The sequence below is a fragment of the Sinocyclocheilus grahami genome, unplaced genomic scaffold (genome assembly GCF_001515645.1).
Source record: "Sinocyclocheilus grahami isolate Dianchi unplaced genomic scaffold, SAMN03320097.WGS_v1.1 scaffold395.1, whole genome shotgun sequence".
NCBI lineage: Eukaryota > Metazoa > Chordata > Actinopteri > Cypriniformes > Cyprinidae > Sinocyclocheilus > Sinocyclocheilus grahami.
Window position 1 is genome coordinate 97,305 of NW_015505574.1, and position 14,578 is coordinate 111,882.

Here is a 14,578-nt window from a genome sequence, read left to right on the forward strand (position 1 = left end):
GCAGTGATAAAGTTTTTAGCTGAAAGAGGACTGGCGTTCAGGGGGGAGGACGAGCTCCTTGGTTCGCCTCACAATGCAAACTATCAAGGAATTTTAGAGCTAATATCTCAGTTCGACCCGTTTCTATCAGAGCATATTAAACATGCAGCCAGAAAGGACGGGGAAGTGTATCTTACTTGTCATCAAGTATATGTGACGAGTTTATTAACATAATGGGAGAAAAAACTGAACAAGTCATCGCTAATGAATTAAAGGATGCCAAATATTTTTCAGTCATCGTTGATTCAACACCAGATTTGTCCCACACAGACCAGTTAACGTTCATCTTCCGATTTGTCAATGAGAAAGGGAATGTGATGGAACGATTCATAGGTTTCCAGCCCATTTCAGGTCACACGGGGGAGAGTTTGTGTGATTGCGTCATTAAAATGGTAAATTACCTTGGCTTGGACATATTAAATTATAGAGGTCAATCGGATGATAATGCAAGTAATATGTCTGGCAGGTACAATGGACTGCAGGCTCACTTAAAATGGAGAAATCCACTGATCCATTACACACCTTGTGCTGCTCATTCATTGAATTTAGTAGGCGTAAACAGTGTAGGCTACACAGCAGCCCAGAGGTCATATAGTACTTTAGTTTGTTACAGTCATTGTATTCATTTTGTTCTGCCTCTACTTGCCGATGGGGAACAGTATTCGCAAAGACAAACATAACACTTAAACATTTGTCTGATACTCGGTGGAGCTCTAGGGCTGATTCAGCCAAATCTCTTTGGAAAAATTACGGTAGTATAAGAGAGGCCTTAAACAGTATAGCTGAAGATGAGAGTGAAAAAAGGGAAACACGCAACGAAGCATCGGGACTGCGGGCAATGATGGACAATCTAGAAACTGCATTTATGGCGCAGTTCTGAAATACTATACTTGAACGATTTCACGTGACGAGTGTATATCTGCAAAAAAGGGATATGGACCTTCTAACAGCAGTGCGACTGCTTGAATCATTGCGTGAGTTTGTGTCAGCTCAGCACAAGCTATTTGAACACTTTGAGAAGAGTGCTTTAAGTGTGCCTGGTGTATGCCAGTCTTATAAGCATGAAGTACACCAAATCAAGAAAAGAAAAACTTTTGCTGACGAGACCACAGATGGTGATGTAGGTCTTAGTGGAAGCCGTACATTTCAGGTGGACACATTTAATGTTACCATTGACAATCTTGTCAGTTGCCTTGATTACAGACTGGATGCCTATAAACACATCAATAGTCTCTTTGGTGTTCTATTCATGTCAGACGCAGAATCCGACAGCAACATTATCACAGGAGCCCATAACCTTTCTTCTGCTTACCCTGATGACTTGAACAGCTGTCTTGCTGTTGAGCTGATTCAGTTCAGATCTTTCATTTCAATGGAGCCGGACAGATCACCATCAAAGATGCTGAAAACAATGATAGATTATGGACTGCCTTCAGTTTTCCACAATGTGTATGTTGCCCTTAAGCTTTTCCTCACCCTGCCAGTCAGCAACTGTGAAGGAGAACACTCATTTTCTCTCATGGCTAGAGTAAAAAATTAACCAAGAAGCTAAATGTATCAAATACATCTAAATTCGCTGTCTTTAATGGCCATTGAATGCGATTTTGTGAGAGAACTGGATTTTGATGACGTTGTGGAGGAGTTTTCTCAGAGGAAATCAAGACAGACATCCCTCAGCTAAGGTAAAACCAACTTTTTTATTAAGCGAAATGCTTTTGGTGATTGATATTACTTGATTTTGTAATGCATGGACTTTTAAATTCCCCTGTGATATGATTTGGAAAGATCGGAAACTTTTTTAGATATTGATTAATACTAGTGAGATACAAATAAATCAGTTTGTGGTGTGGAAGTACAGCATATTGTATTGTCCCCTGTGTATTAGTGTCCCTGTAAATCCTGTATGATGTGGCATACAGGTGCATCATGTTGTCGAAAAAAATGTGCTGTCAGGGGGGCCATTGAGACACCTTTGCCCAGGGCACATCAAAGTCATAATCCGTCCCTGGTCATTGTATCTTATTGTTTTATTGTTGTTGTGCTTTTTAATTAAAAATAACAATGAATCCATCTTTTGTTTTAGTCTTAAAAAGTGAAAGGTGTATAGATGTATGCAAAACAGACAATTATCTTTTATTGTAATAAACAAAATCTGAAAAAAATTAGCGAAATCGAAAGTGAAAGCATCCGAAGGCCGGTGTTCTGTCGATTTGTGCTACCCTGTCAGATTTTGCTACCTCCTATTAAACAGTGGGTAGTACAATTCAACAACAAAAAATGCTACCTGTAAAATTATGGTTTATTAACGTCTACACCTACCCCAAACCCGAAACCTACCCTTACAGTAATGCAAATACAGTAATTATGTTATATTCACGGTTGTGGCTAGAAGGGATACAGCTATAGGAAACCAACAATAAATCATTTTTTCCTACCTATTAGATTGTGTTTTATTAAAGTCTACACCTACCCCAACCCTAAACCTACCCTTACAGTAATGCAGATACATTAAATATTGTTGTTCAGCATGAGAAAAAGGACGCAATATTGATGTGCGCATGCGCAGTAAACCCTGGTAGGACAATCTGACAGGTAGGATAAAATGTCAGGACACCTGTTTATAACATAACAAAAGAGGAAAAAGAACGGGTTGAATGTTAACCACTTTAGTTTTCATATAACTATAAACTATGATAAAAGTTTATCAGCATGCACTGATTAATCCCATGTTGTAGCAAAAAAAAAAAAACATGTGCTTGTGCGACCAACTGAGAAAGTTAGTCGCAAAAGAGCGACCAGTGGGAATAATGAGTCCGGAGCCCTGAATTGCCCAGCTCCCCCTGTCGATGATCTAGCACCCCCTTAGCACCTGCGTTCAAAATTCTCTGGCGCCGCCCCTGTCCAACCTGTATCCCGAAGCTCTCAATATCCCAGTCATCATCTTTCTACCGTACACAGGGCCGCAAACAGTAACTGCTGGTTGAACGACTGCATCCACACCATCTCTCCCTAGCCGTGCGTAATCAAAACGATGAATGTTCCTCGATGCGCAGAACTTAGAAATGGAGGAAATACTGGAGCCTCTCCCGAGTCCATATTGCTGCTGCAGGACCTCTTGAACCTGTTTGCATGTGTATCCCATTTCCTCTACTAACATACGGATTACACTTTCATAATCATCAAGCACACTCCACTCACACATCTTAATGAGTCCGGAGCCCTGAATTGCCCAGCTCCCCCTGTCGATGATCTAGCACCCCCTTAGCACCTGCGTTCAAAATTCTCTGGCGCCGCCCCTGTCCAACCTGTATCCCGAAGCTCTCAATATCCCAGTCATCATCTTTCTACCGTACACAGGGCCGCAAACAGTAACTGCTGGTTGAACGACTGCATCCACACCATCTCTCCCTAGCCGTGCGTAATCAAAACGATGAATGTTCCTCGATGCGCAGAACTTAGAAATGGAGGAAATACTGGAGCCTCTCCCGAGTCCATATTGCTGCTGCAGGACCTCTTGAACCTGTTTGCATGTGTATCCCATTTCCTCTACTAACATACGGATTACACTTTCATAATCATCAAGCACACTCCACTCACACATCTTCCAGAAAATCTGTGGTTGTTAACATGCAGTCACACAGTTAATAGAGGTCTGATGATAAATTATTGCATGGTCAGACGTGCCAATGCATAGGCATAGGGCCTATGCATACAGCGCTCTAGGTAAATACATCCACATCCCCACCCCCCGCTCCCCCCACTGGTACGGTCCAACCGGGAGCACAAAACAGAGAAGTGAAAAATCTGAATAATGAGTCACTTTTTATGTTAGTTAAAAAATCAGATTCAGGTGCAACAACCCAAAAATTGAAAATTAAAATGAGAGACAATTATCCGTTTGTAAATTGCTCAAAAGAAATTGAAAATGAAAGTTTGAAGTCAACTTTTCATTTGGTTCATTTTGATGGTGCGAATTGAACAAAGAAGGGTTACACGGACCCTCCAGGGTCACTTATATTAATTGGGTGATTGATTGATTGCAATGGAACAGCTATGGCTAAAATAAATGCAAATATGCAATATGAAAGAATCAAAAATGTAATCCATTATATCTTATTCCATTGATTTATATTTGACATTTTTCATTTTCATATTTTTTTTTAGATTAACTAATTAACTTCATAAAGACTTGAAAAAAGAGTGAAAAGACCTAGAGTGAAAGAACCTTACTTCAGCTGCAGTTTCTGATGCACATGAAGGCAGACCATATATTTATGTTATCAGATTTTAAATAGGGCCTAGAATGGCCCCTACAGGTGCCTGAGCTCTTACAACTGCTTGTTCCTGATGCATCAATCAGGACAGTCTGGCAGCACAGGTCATAATGAGTCATTTGCAGCGAGAATCACTTCCGCGACTCCAAAGCACCCTCATTACCACTCCAATGGGGAGAAGGGAGCCTTGACAGAGCTCTTAGAGAAGAGTCAGAGTCACAGAGAGGCTGATTTTCCACAGGAGGTACAGTAAGAGCAGAACCCCGCTAATCAAAATGCCGCAGTTGGCCTCATGCTGATGTGCAGTGATGAGTCCTCCAGCAGCTACAGCACTGTAAGACTGCTTAATAATTCATACATCCCTTTCTGCTGAGTATGAGATGGTTTGTGAGTGCGTGTGTGTCTCAGAAGATAACAATCACAGAGAAAGGTTCTCAAAACAGCAACCTCTACTGCACCCACAGTGATTTCTTTGTAACGCACTGAATGCTGGAGAGGGCACAAGACGCACTTTTATTTGTAAGAGCAGGGCTGACATTTGCTCTTGTCAAAAATAAATAGCATCCTTAGTTTTAATAAGAGATCTCTCTGTGTGCACAATCACAATTGCTTCAGCCCAAAGGGACTCGTATTCCCTCTGATACAAGGCCATTATTCACACCACACTGAGCACTCATGCACAGGAGATCTCTGGATCAGTTCTGTCAGATCCAGTTCTGTAAGTTCTGTTTGGACTTTCTCAAGTCCAAAACCAAACAATTTCATATTCATGTCAATGAAACGCTTGCATTTAACTTGCTTTTATTTCAGAATGTATATGAATTCGAAGGCATATAGAAGCTAAGATAAGCATGAACTCAACTACCAGCATATTCTTTATAACTGTTTTTTTAATGAAAACATTTTGTGATGTGGTAAATTGGATGGTATGTGTGTATATATGCCAAAGCTAATGTTGCTCCAGTGGGACTGTCACTGTAAGTACACTGTAAATCATTTTGGATAAAAGCATCTGCTTAATAACAGATTGCCATTTACATTTTTTACTAAATATAAAGATATAGAAATATATACAAATACAGTAACATGAATATGATGCCTATAGATAATACAGAAAAAAACATATATATATATATATATATATATATATATATATATATATATATACAGTATATATGTAATTATTTATTTATGAAATATTATATTTATATTTAATAGTATATACACATTACAGTTCAAATGTTGTTGTTTTTTTATTGTGTTTGAGTTTGTTTTGTAATTGTTTTGAAAGAAGTCACTTATGCTTACCAAGGCAGCATTTATTTGAGGAAAACAAAAACATTGTTATAATAATTATTATACATTTTTGTGCTTTAAAATGTAATTTATTCCTGTGATGCAAAGCTGAATTTTCAGCGCCATTACTACAGTCTTCAGTGTCACATGATCCTTCAGAAATCATTCTAATATGCTGATGTTGTAATAATATGCTCATGCTAATTATGATAATATGCTCAAAAACATTTCTTGTTATTAATAATGTTAAAAACAGTTGTGCTGCTTAATCAAATCTGCATTGCTGTAAAATCTGCTGTGGGAAAAAATGACCACGTTCAATATAAATAGTGGTTAGAAGAACAAGAACAAGAACACAAACACACACACACACACACTTGCAGAAAACACTTGTTGTAAGGTTAAAGCAAGTGTACTTTTATACCTATGTGCCCTTCAGTATGAAAAATTAACTGTACATGTTCTGAAAAGTGAGATTAATTTCTTAAGAGTAACATGTTCTATTCCTGTTAGAATAGAGCTGAATAATTAAAGTCAAGGTGATGAATATTTGAAAAGGTCCAGATCCCTCTAGTTTTAAAAGGCCATTTTGCGTCCTGAGAACCCAACAAAACTCTTCTCTCAATGCCTTTTCAGATTATATCACACTATTCTGCTGGGCCTCAGTTTACATTGCATGAGTCCCAACAAAACCAGACAAAATACAGTAGGCGCGTTTCCATTACAGATTTGCGCAAAACTTTGGCGATATTTTCTGAATGTAGATAAAAAAGTATTGCGAAATGACGGCGTTTCCATTAACCAATGTTATGTGGCTGAAACGTAACCTTTTGCCTCTCGCGATAAGTCATGGCAACGGATTTTGGTGGGATTTTGGCTATATTTATTCAAAGGAGGCTTATGCATGTATCTTTACAGAAGCAGCAAAGAGATCCGCTTCAGAAACGTGCGTGGCGTGGCTGGAATAAACCATTGACTGTATAAAAACATAAACACAAGCATTGAGTGGCCGTAATCAGCTTCAGTGGCCGTATCAGAGCCACACTGCACCGCAGACGTGTGCAATGTAAATTGTCTAAGTATTAATAGTAGTGAAAGCCCCTTATACTGGAGCGCGGTCACTTATGAAGTGTTTCTTGGAGGTTATAGTACGTTGAAGAATGATCATATTACTTTTTACATACGGCATGTGACCTGTAAATGCGAAAAAGCCCTTTCCATTGCAGTTTTGTGAATTAATCCTTTTTCGCATTGCCTGAAAAACCACCTCATGCGAGCGTAAAAACTTTTTTGCAATATATGGGTGTTTTTGCGAAATTGACGCGTTTCCATTAGGCGTATTTTCAATTCACAATTTCAATTTGCGCAATTTGAAGGGTAATGGAAACGTGCCTAGTGTGTATGTCAGGAGTGGATCTGTTTTGTCATGTTCGTGTTTTGCCTTATTTGGTCATGTTCCTGTTCCCTCAACAGTGTGACGTGACAGAAGACCTGACCAAGTACAGTTACCTCCGTGTGTTCCCTCTGTTTTTGTTTCCGTTTTTTCCTCAGTGTTTTCTTTTGTTCCAGTTGTTTCTATGGATCCCCTCCTTCGCCCCGAAGTCCTCCTCCTCGTGCTGCAGCAGGGCGAGCGCTCGCTCGAGGACCGTACCAGACTGTTTCTGGCCCTCGCCAAACTTACCAGCTACCCGGACGACGCACTCTGCACGCTCTATGACACTGGCCTGAACACCACGTGCAGAGCGCCGTCGTCCAAAGATGGTCTTCGAGCGGAATTTGCTGCCTCCATGGAGTGGACTCTGGCGAGAAATGGATCGCCATCCTGCCCCGTGGATGATCTCGTCAGATCTACTTCAGACCCAGTGCCCTGCCCACCATCTCCCCGCGGTGCGGAGCATCAGCCCGAGCCCATCGATGACGGAGAGCCAATTCCCGCCGTGAGCCAGCGCAAAGCCGAGCGACTGAGCAGAGGATCGCCCCGGACCAGGTGCAAGAGCCAGCGACAATGCCCGCCACGAGGGAGAAAGCCGCGGACGGTGTGAGCATGGAGGGGAGCTCCGCCCCCTGCATCGCGGCTGAGGGTGAGATGAGTATGGCATGGCGAATGTGCCACACCGAAGTGGAGAGGGCTCCAGTCCCCGAATCCAGTTCAGAGTGCCCTCCAGTGCCAGCTCCTTGTATGCGCCCTCAAGTGTCCGCTCCTCCTGAGCGTCATCCTGTTCCCATGTGCAGCCTAGAGGGGGCTTCCAATCCAGAGTTAAGCTCTGAATGCCCGGAGACTCACAAATAAAATTCAGCCTCCAAGGCCCGGACTCCACCTCGGCCCATAGACCCAGCGGCTCCACCGCGGCTCCTAGCTCCCTCGCCTCCACCGTCACCCGTCAATCAACCAGCTCCACCGGGCTCCCTCGTCCCTCCGGCTCCGCCTTGGTCGGGTGTCGACCCGTCATCGCCTCAGGACTCCGCTCCTCCGGTGATGATGTGCTCCTTCCTCCCGCCAGCTCCACCTTGGTCCTCAGTCGCTCCGGCTCTGCCGCAGATCTCCGGATCTCCTCCTCGGTCGCCAGAGCCCTCGGCTCCACCCTGGTCCCCCGGATCCTCGGCATCCCCCTGGCTCGTTGGCTCTCCGTCTCTGCCTCGGGCTCCTCCGCCACCTGCTCCGCTGCCGTTGGTTGGCCCCCTGGAGTCGGCGGCCATTCCTCCTCCATGGTTCCTCCCTCCGTCGGCTCCACCGTGGGCCATCATTATGGCTGTGGCCTGGGTCCTACTTGGCTCCTCCTGCTCCGGGCCCCTCCTGTCTCCTCCCTCCTTCATCGCTCCGCTGCCGTTGGTTGGCCCCCTGGAGTCGGCGGCCATTCCTCCTCCATGGTTCCTCCCTCCGTCGGCTCCACCGTGGGCCATCATTATGGCTGTGGCCTGGGTCCTACTTGGCTCCTCCTGCTCCGGGCCCCTCCTGTCTCCTCCCTCCTTCATCACCTCCCTGGTCTCTGTCTGCCGGCCCTCTACCGGGTGTCCGTCCTCCTCCTGACCCTCCTCCCTAGCTCCCACCTACAGTATGCCTCCCTCTGTTGTTGCCTATGGTGCGAGGACGCACCTTCCGGGAGGGGGCGAAATGTCAGGAGTGGACCTGTTTTGTCATGTGTTTCAGTTCCTGTTTTGCCTTATTTCCTCCTGACCCTCCTCCCTAGCTCCCACCTACAGTATGCCTCCCTCTGTTGTTGCCTATGGTGCGAGGACGCACCTTCCGGGAGGGGGCGAAATGTCAGGAGTGGACCTGTTTTGTCATGTGTTTCAGTTCCTGTTTTGCCTTATTTGGTCATGTTCCTGTCCTCGTTTAGTTTGATTATGTTCCATTGATGTCACCCGTGTTCCCCAATCATCCCCTGTATAAAAGTCCTAGTCTGTTCAGTTTGTGTTTTTCAGGTCTACTCATTCTCTATGTATGTTGGCTCAAGCTCCCATTGTGGATTATCTCCTGTGTTTCTTGATTAAAGACTGTTAAACATTTCCTCATGACTCCAGCGTGTTCCTTCAACAGCGTAGCGTGATAGTGTACAGCTCGAGTGCTGAACAAAGAAATACAAAGGACGTTGATATGTGAGGGTATCTCATGAAAACAAACCCTTATGGTCCTAAAAGTTGTTTTTTATCATAAAATGCAAATTCTTACTTCAGGCTTTAGATAAAATATTAGATATATTTTAATATATGTGCACTGCAAATCTGCAATAAGAGTCACTGTATACTACAGTACCCCTTTAATATTCACTCATGCCTGCAGTATTTCCCAAGAGTGGAGTTAAGTTTTATTAATAATGTGTACTAAACCCCCTTGTCTGTCTTACACTAAACAAATCTTCACCCACATGTTACCATGGGATTATGCAGTTTCTCAGCGCTCATTCTCTCGCTGTCAGCAGCTTGTGGGACAAGCGAGAATAAGAGGAACAGCTGTGGGTTCCAGTAGTACAAGATAAACATCGTTTAGGAACATTAACCAGGGGAAGACAACAACATAATGGATTTTGGATACAGGGAGCAGTACACTGATTTGGCAGTAGCCATAATGATTTCAGCAAACACTTCTAATACCATAATAATGATCATTTAAACTGTCCACTTGTGAGTCTCCATTATTCAGAACAATGCGAGATGTTTTAAACACTGTTCCAGCTGTTGTAATGGGCTGGTGTCTATAACAATGTGACATTAGGTAATGATTCAGTGATCGCATGTGTGTTCTCTATTAATCATTAATTCACACATTAATGAATGAACTTGCAACAAAACACTGTGCAGATCAATAACCTATCTGGACTACGCACAGTGTGTCCACCGCCGCAAAAGGTCATGACAACTGTCTAGTTACAATATCAGTAAATAAAATCAGAGCACGTCTAGTCATGGGGCATTCTGTTCTTCAAGAACATATTCATATACTAAAGATTATTAGTTATGCTGTTGCAAGTCAAATTAAATTAAAAAATCTTAAATTATACTTTAAAATATTTGAAGTTATTGTATTTAGCTTTCTAAAACTAGAAAAATATATTTTATGATTTTATTTTTATTTATGGATGTTAATATTTTAACCATATCATTTTAAAAACATTTAATTAATAAATGATCTCTTTTGTTTTATTGCCTAAAATGACTGATTGGTTCATTTATTTATTTTTTTGTAGAAGTGATTACAGATTTTTACTGTTCAGCTTCAAAAATGTCAAAATTATTGTCACACTGTCCACTGTTAAGTCACTTAAGTATAGTCCACTGTTAAAAAAGAAATGGCAAAACCAAGAGCAATTGAAAAAGTCAAAGAAACCAATAGGCAAAGCATTTAAAACATTTTTGGAGTCACCACTTTTTTGTCATGTCTGTAGTTTGAGCCAAACCAAAAACATTTTTTTGGATGAAAATGTGAAGAGTTGGCTTGGAAGCAAAGTATTTGGCAAAGATAAAGTCCAAAAAACAACTGCCAATACCAAACATGACGATTTCAGCAAAAGGAACTCCATCAAAGGCAACATAGATAGGGCCTAGTAGACCTGTATCCATGAGGAGAACCTATTTTAGATATACATTTACGAAGAATAATAATGGCCAAAGAGCACTGTGAAAAAGCAAAAGCAAAAAAAAAAGACCTTCTCGAAATCACAGCCAAAGCCCACTAATCAAAAACACTGACAACTTGACTTCCAACTCTGAATCTAATTTGGCAGGATTGGAGCAGCTTGATTGAAAAATGGCCAAAATTCATTATCTAAATGTGCAAAGGCAGCAAAATGCTCAAGATTCACAGCTGTAATTGCTGCTAAAGGGTTTTGTGCAAAATATGGACTCAGGGCGACGAGGGAGCATTGGATCCTTTTGTAAATGGCAAATCATTCTCTAATTTTTTATGTGTTTAGAGGAGGAACAAAATGAAAAATTCAATTGTAAATACAATCTCAAGGCAACAGACAACCCAAGTCTATCTTTACTTTTTTGAGACCCAAGATCCATCACTAAGCTGCATTTATGATAACAGCCCATAAACATTTTTTTAAACTGACCTTGAGGTTCAATAGCGAAAACAAGTGCCCATCTGTGCAGCAGTAAGCATATGTAACCCCATGTATAATTCAACATGTACTGTGCTTCTACTGTACAGTGAAACTGTTATTTACACTTACACATCTGTAATAAACAAAGAAACCGTGCAACAGCAGTGGTCTCATCTGAATGTTAAAAATGTGACTGTGCAGTACAGCATTTGAATTTCCCAACATTTCCTGTAGAAGCACCAAGCTTGAATAGAAGTGCCAGTGCCAGCAGACATGCCTGATGCATGTAGGGTTTTCTTTAAACTCAGTGTGAGATTGAATTACCTTCCATTGTCCTCCTCATTGCTGCTAACAAGTCTATTTCACAGCCCAGCTTCTGCTAGTCCCAAACTTATTAACCTCCCCTAGCATAAGGTACCAATCTAATTTCCCGCGCTCCACACCGTGTGTTTGTGCAAGAGAATATGATTCACTTTGCCTTGTGTATGTATAGTATATGCATAGATTAATTAAATGAATAGTTCACCCAAAAATAAAAATTTGCTGAAAATCTAACATCCAAGATGTGTATGTTTCTTCATCAGAACAGATTTGGATAAATTTAGTCCAAACAGCTGATAAAAACAATCACAATAATCCACAAGTAATCCACATGACTCCAGTCCGTCAATTAATGTCTTGTGAAGCAAAAAGCTGCATGTTCCATAAAATGCTTTTTTCATTCATTTTTTACTTGTAAACATTGTTCGAACTGTGCATTTTTCTCTCCTGATTCAGACAAGATGACTTTTTCCACTGGAGAAAACAATATTATGGACTTGTATTTTAGCTGGAAGTGGTAGTTTGAAGTTCAAAACATCTTGATGATTATTTTGTTTATTACAAACACACTTTTTTTAACTTCATAAAACATTAATTGATGGACTGAAGTTGTGCGGATTACTTGTGGATTATTGCAATGTTTTTATCAGCTGTTTGGACGCTCATTCTGACGGCACCCATTCACTGCAGAGGATACATTGGTTAGCAAGTGATGCAATGCTAAATTTCTCTAAATCTACTCCCACAAAGAAACAAACCATCTACATCCTGGATTGTCTGAGGGTAAATACATAAGATTTTTTGGGTGAACTATTCCTTTAACATGAATGACTGTTTTAAGTATAACTCAGTACTGATCTTACAATAAGAAAGAAAGAAAGATGTACCTTGTAAATACTATGGTAGATATGGCCTGTGTTTACTGACAGTGAATTAATTGCTTCAGTGAATTATCTGTAAACAGATGATACCACACCTGTAACAGCTTGTGATCTGTCAGATCTGCCATATCCAAAATCTTCTTGACAGCGGCCCATGCATGAGTAAGCATGCGTTGTGATCAGCTAAGTCACCTTACTGCCAAAAACACTAAAATATAAATCATCTACAGGTTTTAGACGTAATTTGCATGATTTCCAATTGCTAATTTAATATCAACACAGGAACATAAATAAAATCTGTGCTTGTGCAGTCTGTGCGTAATGTACAATCTGTGTACATTACGCAATTTATTTCACACAAGCTCTGACAGATCAGTGACGCACACCAAGACCCTGTTCCAAAACATGGTGAGCTGCCTTATTCTGTGCATCATACTAACAGTATACCATTGTGACCACAAGAAGGGTGTTTAATTGTACTGAATGTGCATTTGTGGTGTACTTCAAATCTTAAAATTATATATATTTTAGGAAAACTGTACTTGCAGATAATATGATATTATTGAAATAATGATATCAGTTTTAATTCATTTTAAATCAATTTTTAAATCATTTTAAAATTTGAATCCTTGCTTTTATTGTCGTGATTATTTTTATGATTATTTTAACTATTTACAAAGTCTGTAAGTGTATGATGCCTAGTGTTTTAAAAATCTGTTCAGATTTTAAAAGTTGTGTAGTGTATTCCATCTAGGGATGCACCGAAATGAAAATTCTTGACCGAAGCCGAAACCGAACAAAATGAAATACTGGGCCGAAGGCTGAATACCGAACAAGATTCGGTATTCCCCTTCTTGAATCAGGCATGTATTTTTAACTGTACAATTAAAAGCAGCCTTGCTGAGCAGACGAGCCTTCTTTTAAAACATTAGAAAGTATTACAGATCCCAATTTGAACACTATGTGTGAATGTTATAATAAATGTATTAACAGAGCTGTTGAAATAATTATCATTATTATTGTCTTACTTTTTATTTTATTTTACAGAACAACAGTAAAATTACAATACTAACTTATTGAATTATAATACTAAATTATTGAAAGAGTTGTTACCTGTAGCAGAAGAACCGCTTCTTAATATTATTAACTCGTCGTTGTCTTTAGGTCACGTCCCAAAACCATTCAAGCTGGCGGTCATTAAGCCTCTTATTAAGAAACCACAACTAGATCCTAGTGAACTGGCAAATTACAGACCCATCTCAAATCTTCCTTTTATGTCTCTCTGCACTGGCTACCTGTTAAGTTCCGTATCAGTTACAAAATATTATTACTTGCCTATAAGGCCCTTAATGGGTTAGCTCCTGCGTACCTAACTAGTCTTCTACCACGCTACAATCCATCACGCTCCCTAAGGTCGCAAAATTCTGGACTTTTGGTAGTACCTAGGATATCAAAGTCCACTAAAGGAGGTAGAGCTTTTTCGCATTTGGCTCCCAAACTCTGGAATAGCCTTCCTGATACCGTTCGGGGTTCAGACACACTCTCTCTGTTTAAATCTAGATTAAAGACACATCTCTTTGGCCAAGCATTCAAATAATGCATCTCATAATCTTTTACTGCAGTTATATCTAATCAAATGCACATTATTATTCGTTAGTTTGGGTTAAACAAATCATTTTTGCTTGGTTGGAACAGCAGCTACGCTAATTATGTCTCTATGTGTTTCTCTGTTTCTGCTGGGATTGACATCCCGTGGTAACTAGGATTTACACAAGCTTCAGTCTGGATCCAGAACACCTGAGAAGAGATGATTCAACTCCTCAGAGGACCTCAGATGATGCCAACCCTGAAACAACATACAGAACTACCATATTTTGCTATAAGTTTGATTGCATCATATAATAATTGTTGTTAATATTATTCATCGTCTGTTTTATTACGTCTTAACTTGATTTTTCCGTACTGCTGGTTCGTCTGGTCAGAGGAGAACTGGCCCCCCGACTGAGCCTGGTTTCTCCCAAGGTTTTTTCTCCATTCTGTCACCGATGGAGTTTTGGTTCCTTGCCGCTGTCGCCTCTGGCTTGCTTAGTTGGGGACACTTAATTTCCAGCGTTATCGTTGACATGATTGCAAAGATATTATTTAAACTGAGCTGGAGTCACTGATCACTGAATTCAATGATGAACGGTCTTTAACTGAAAAATGAGTGTTTACTATTGTC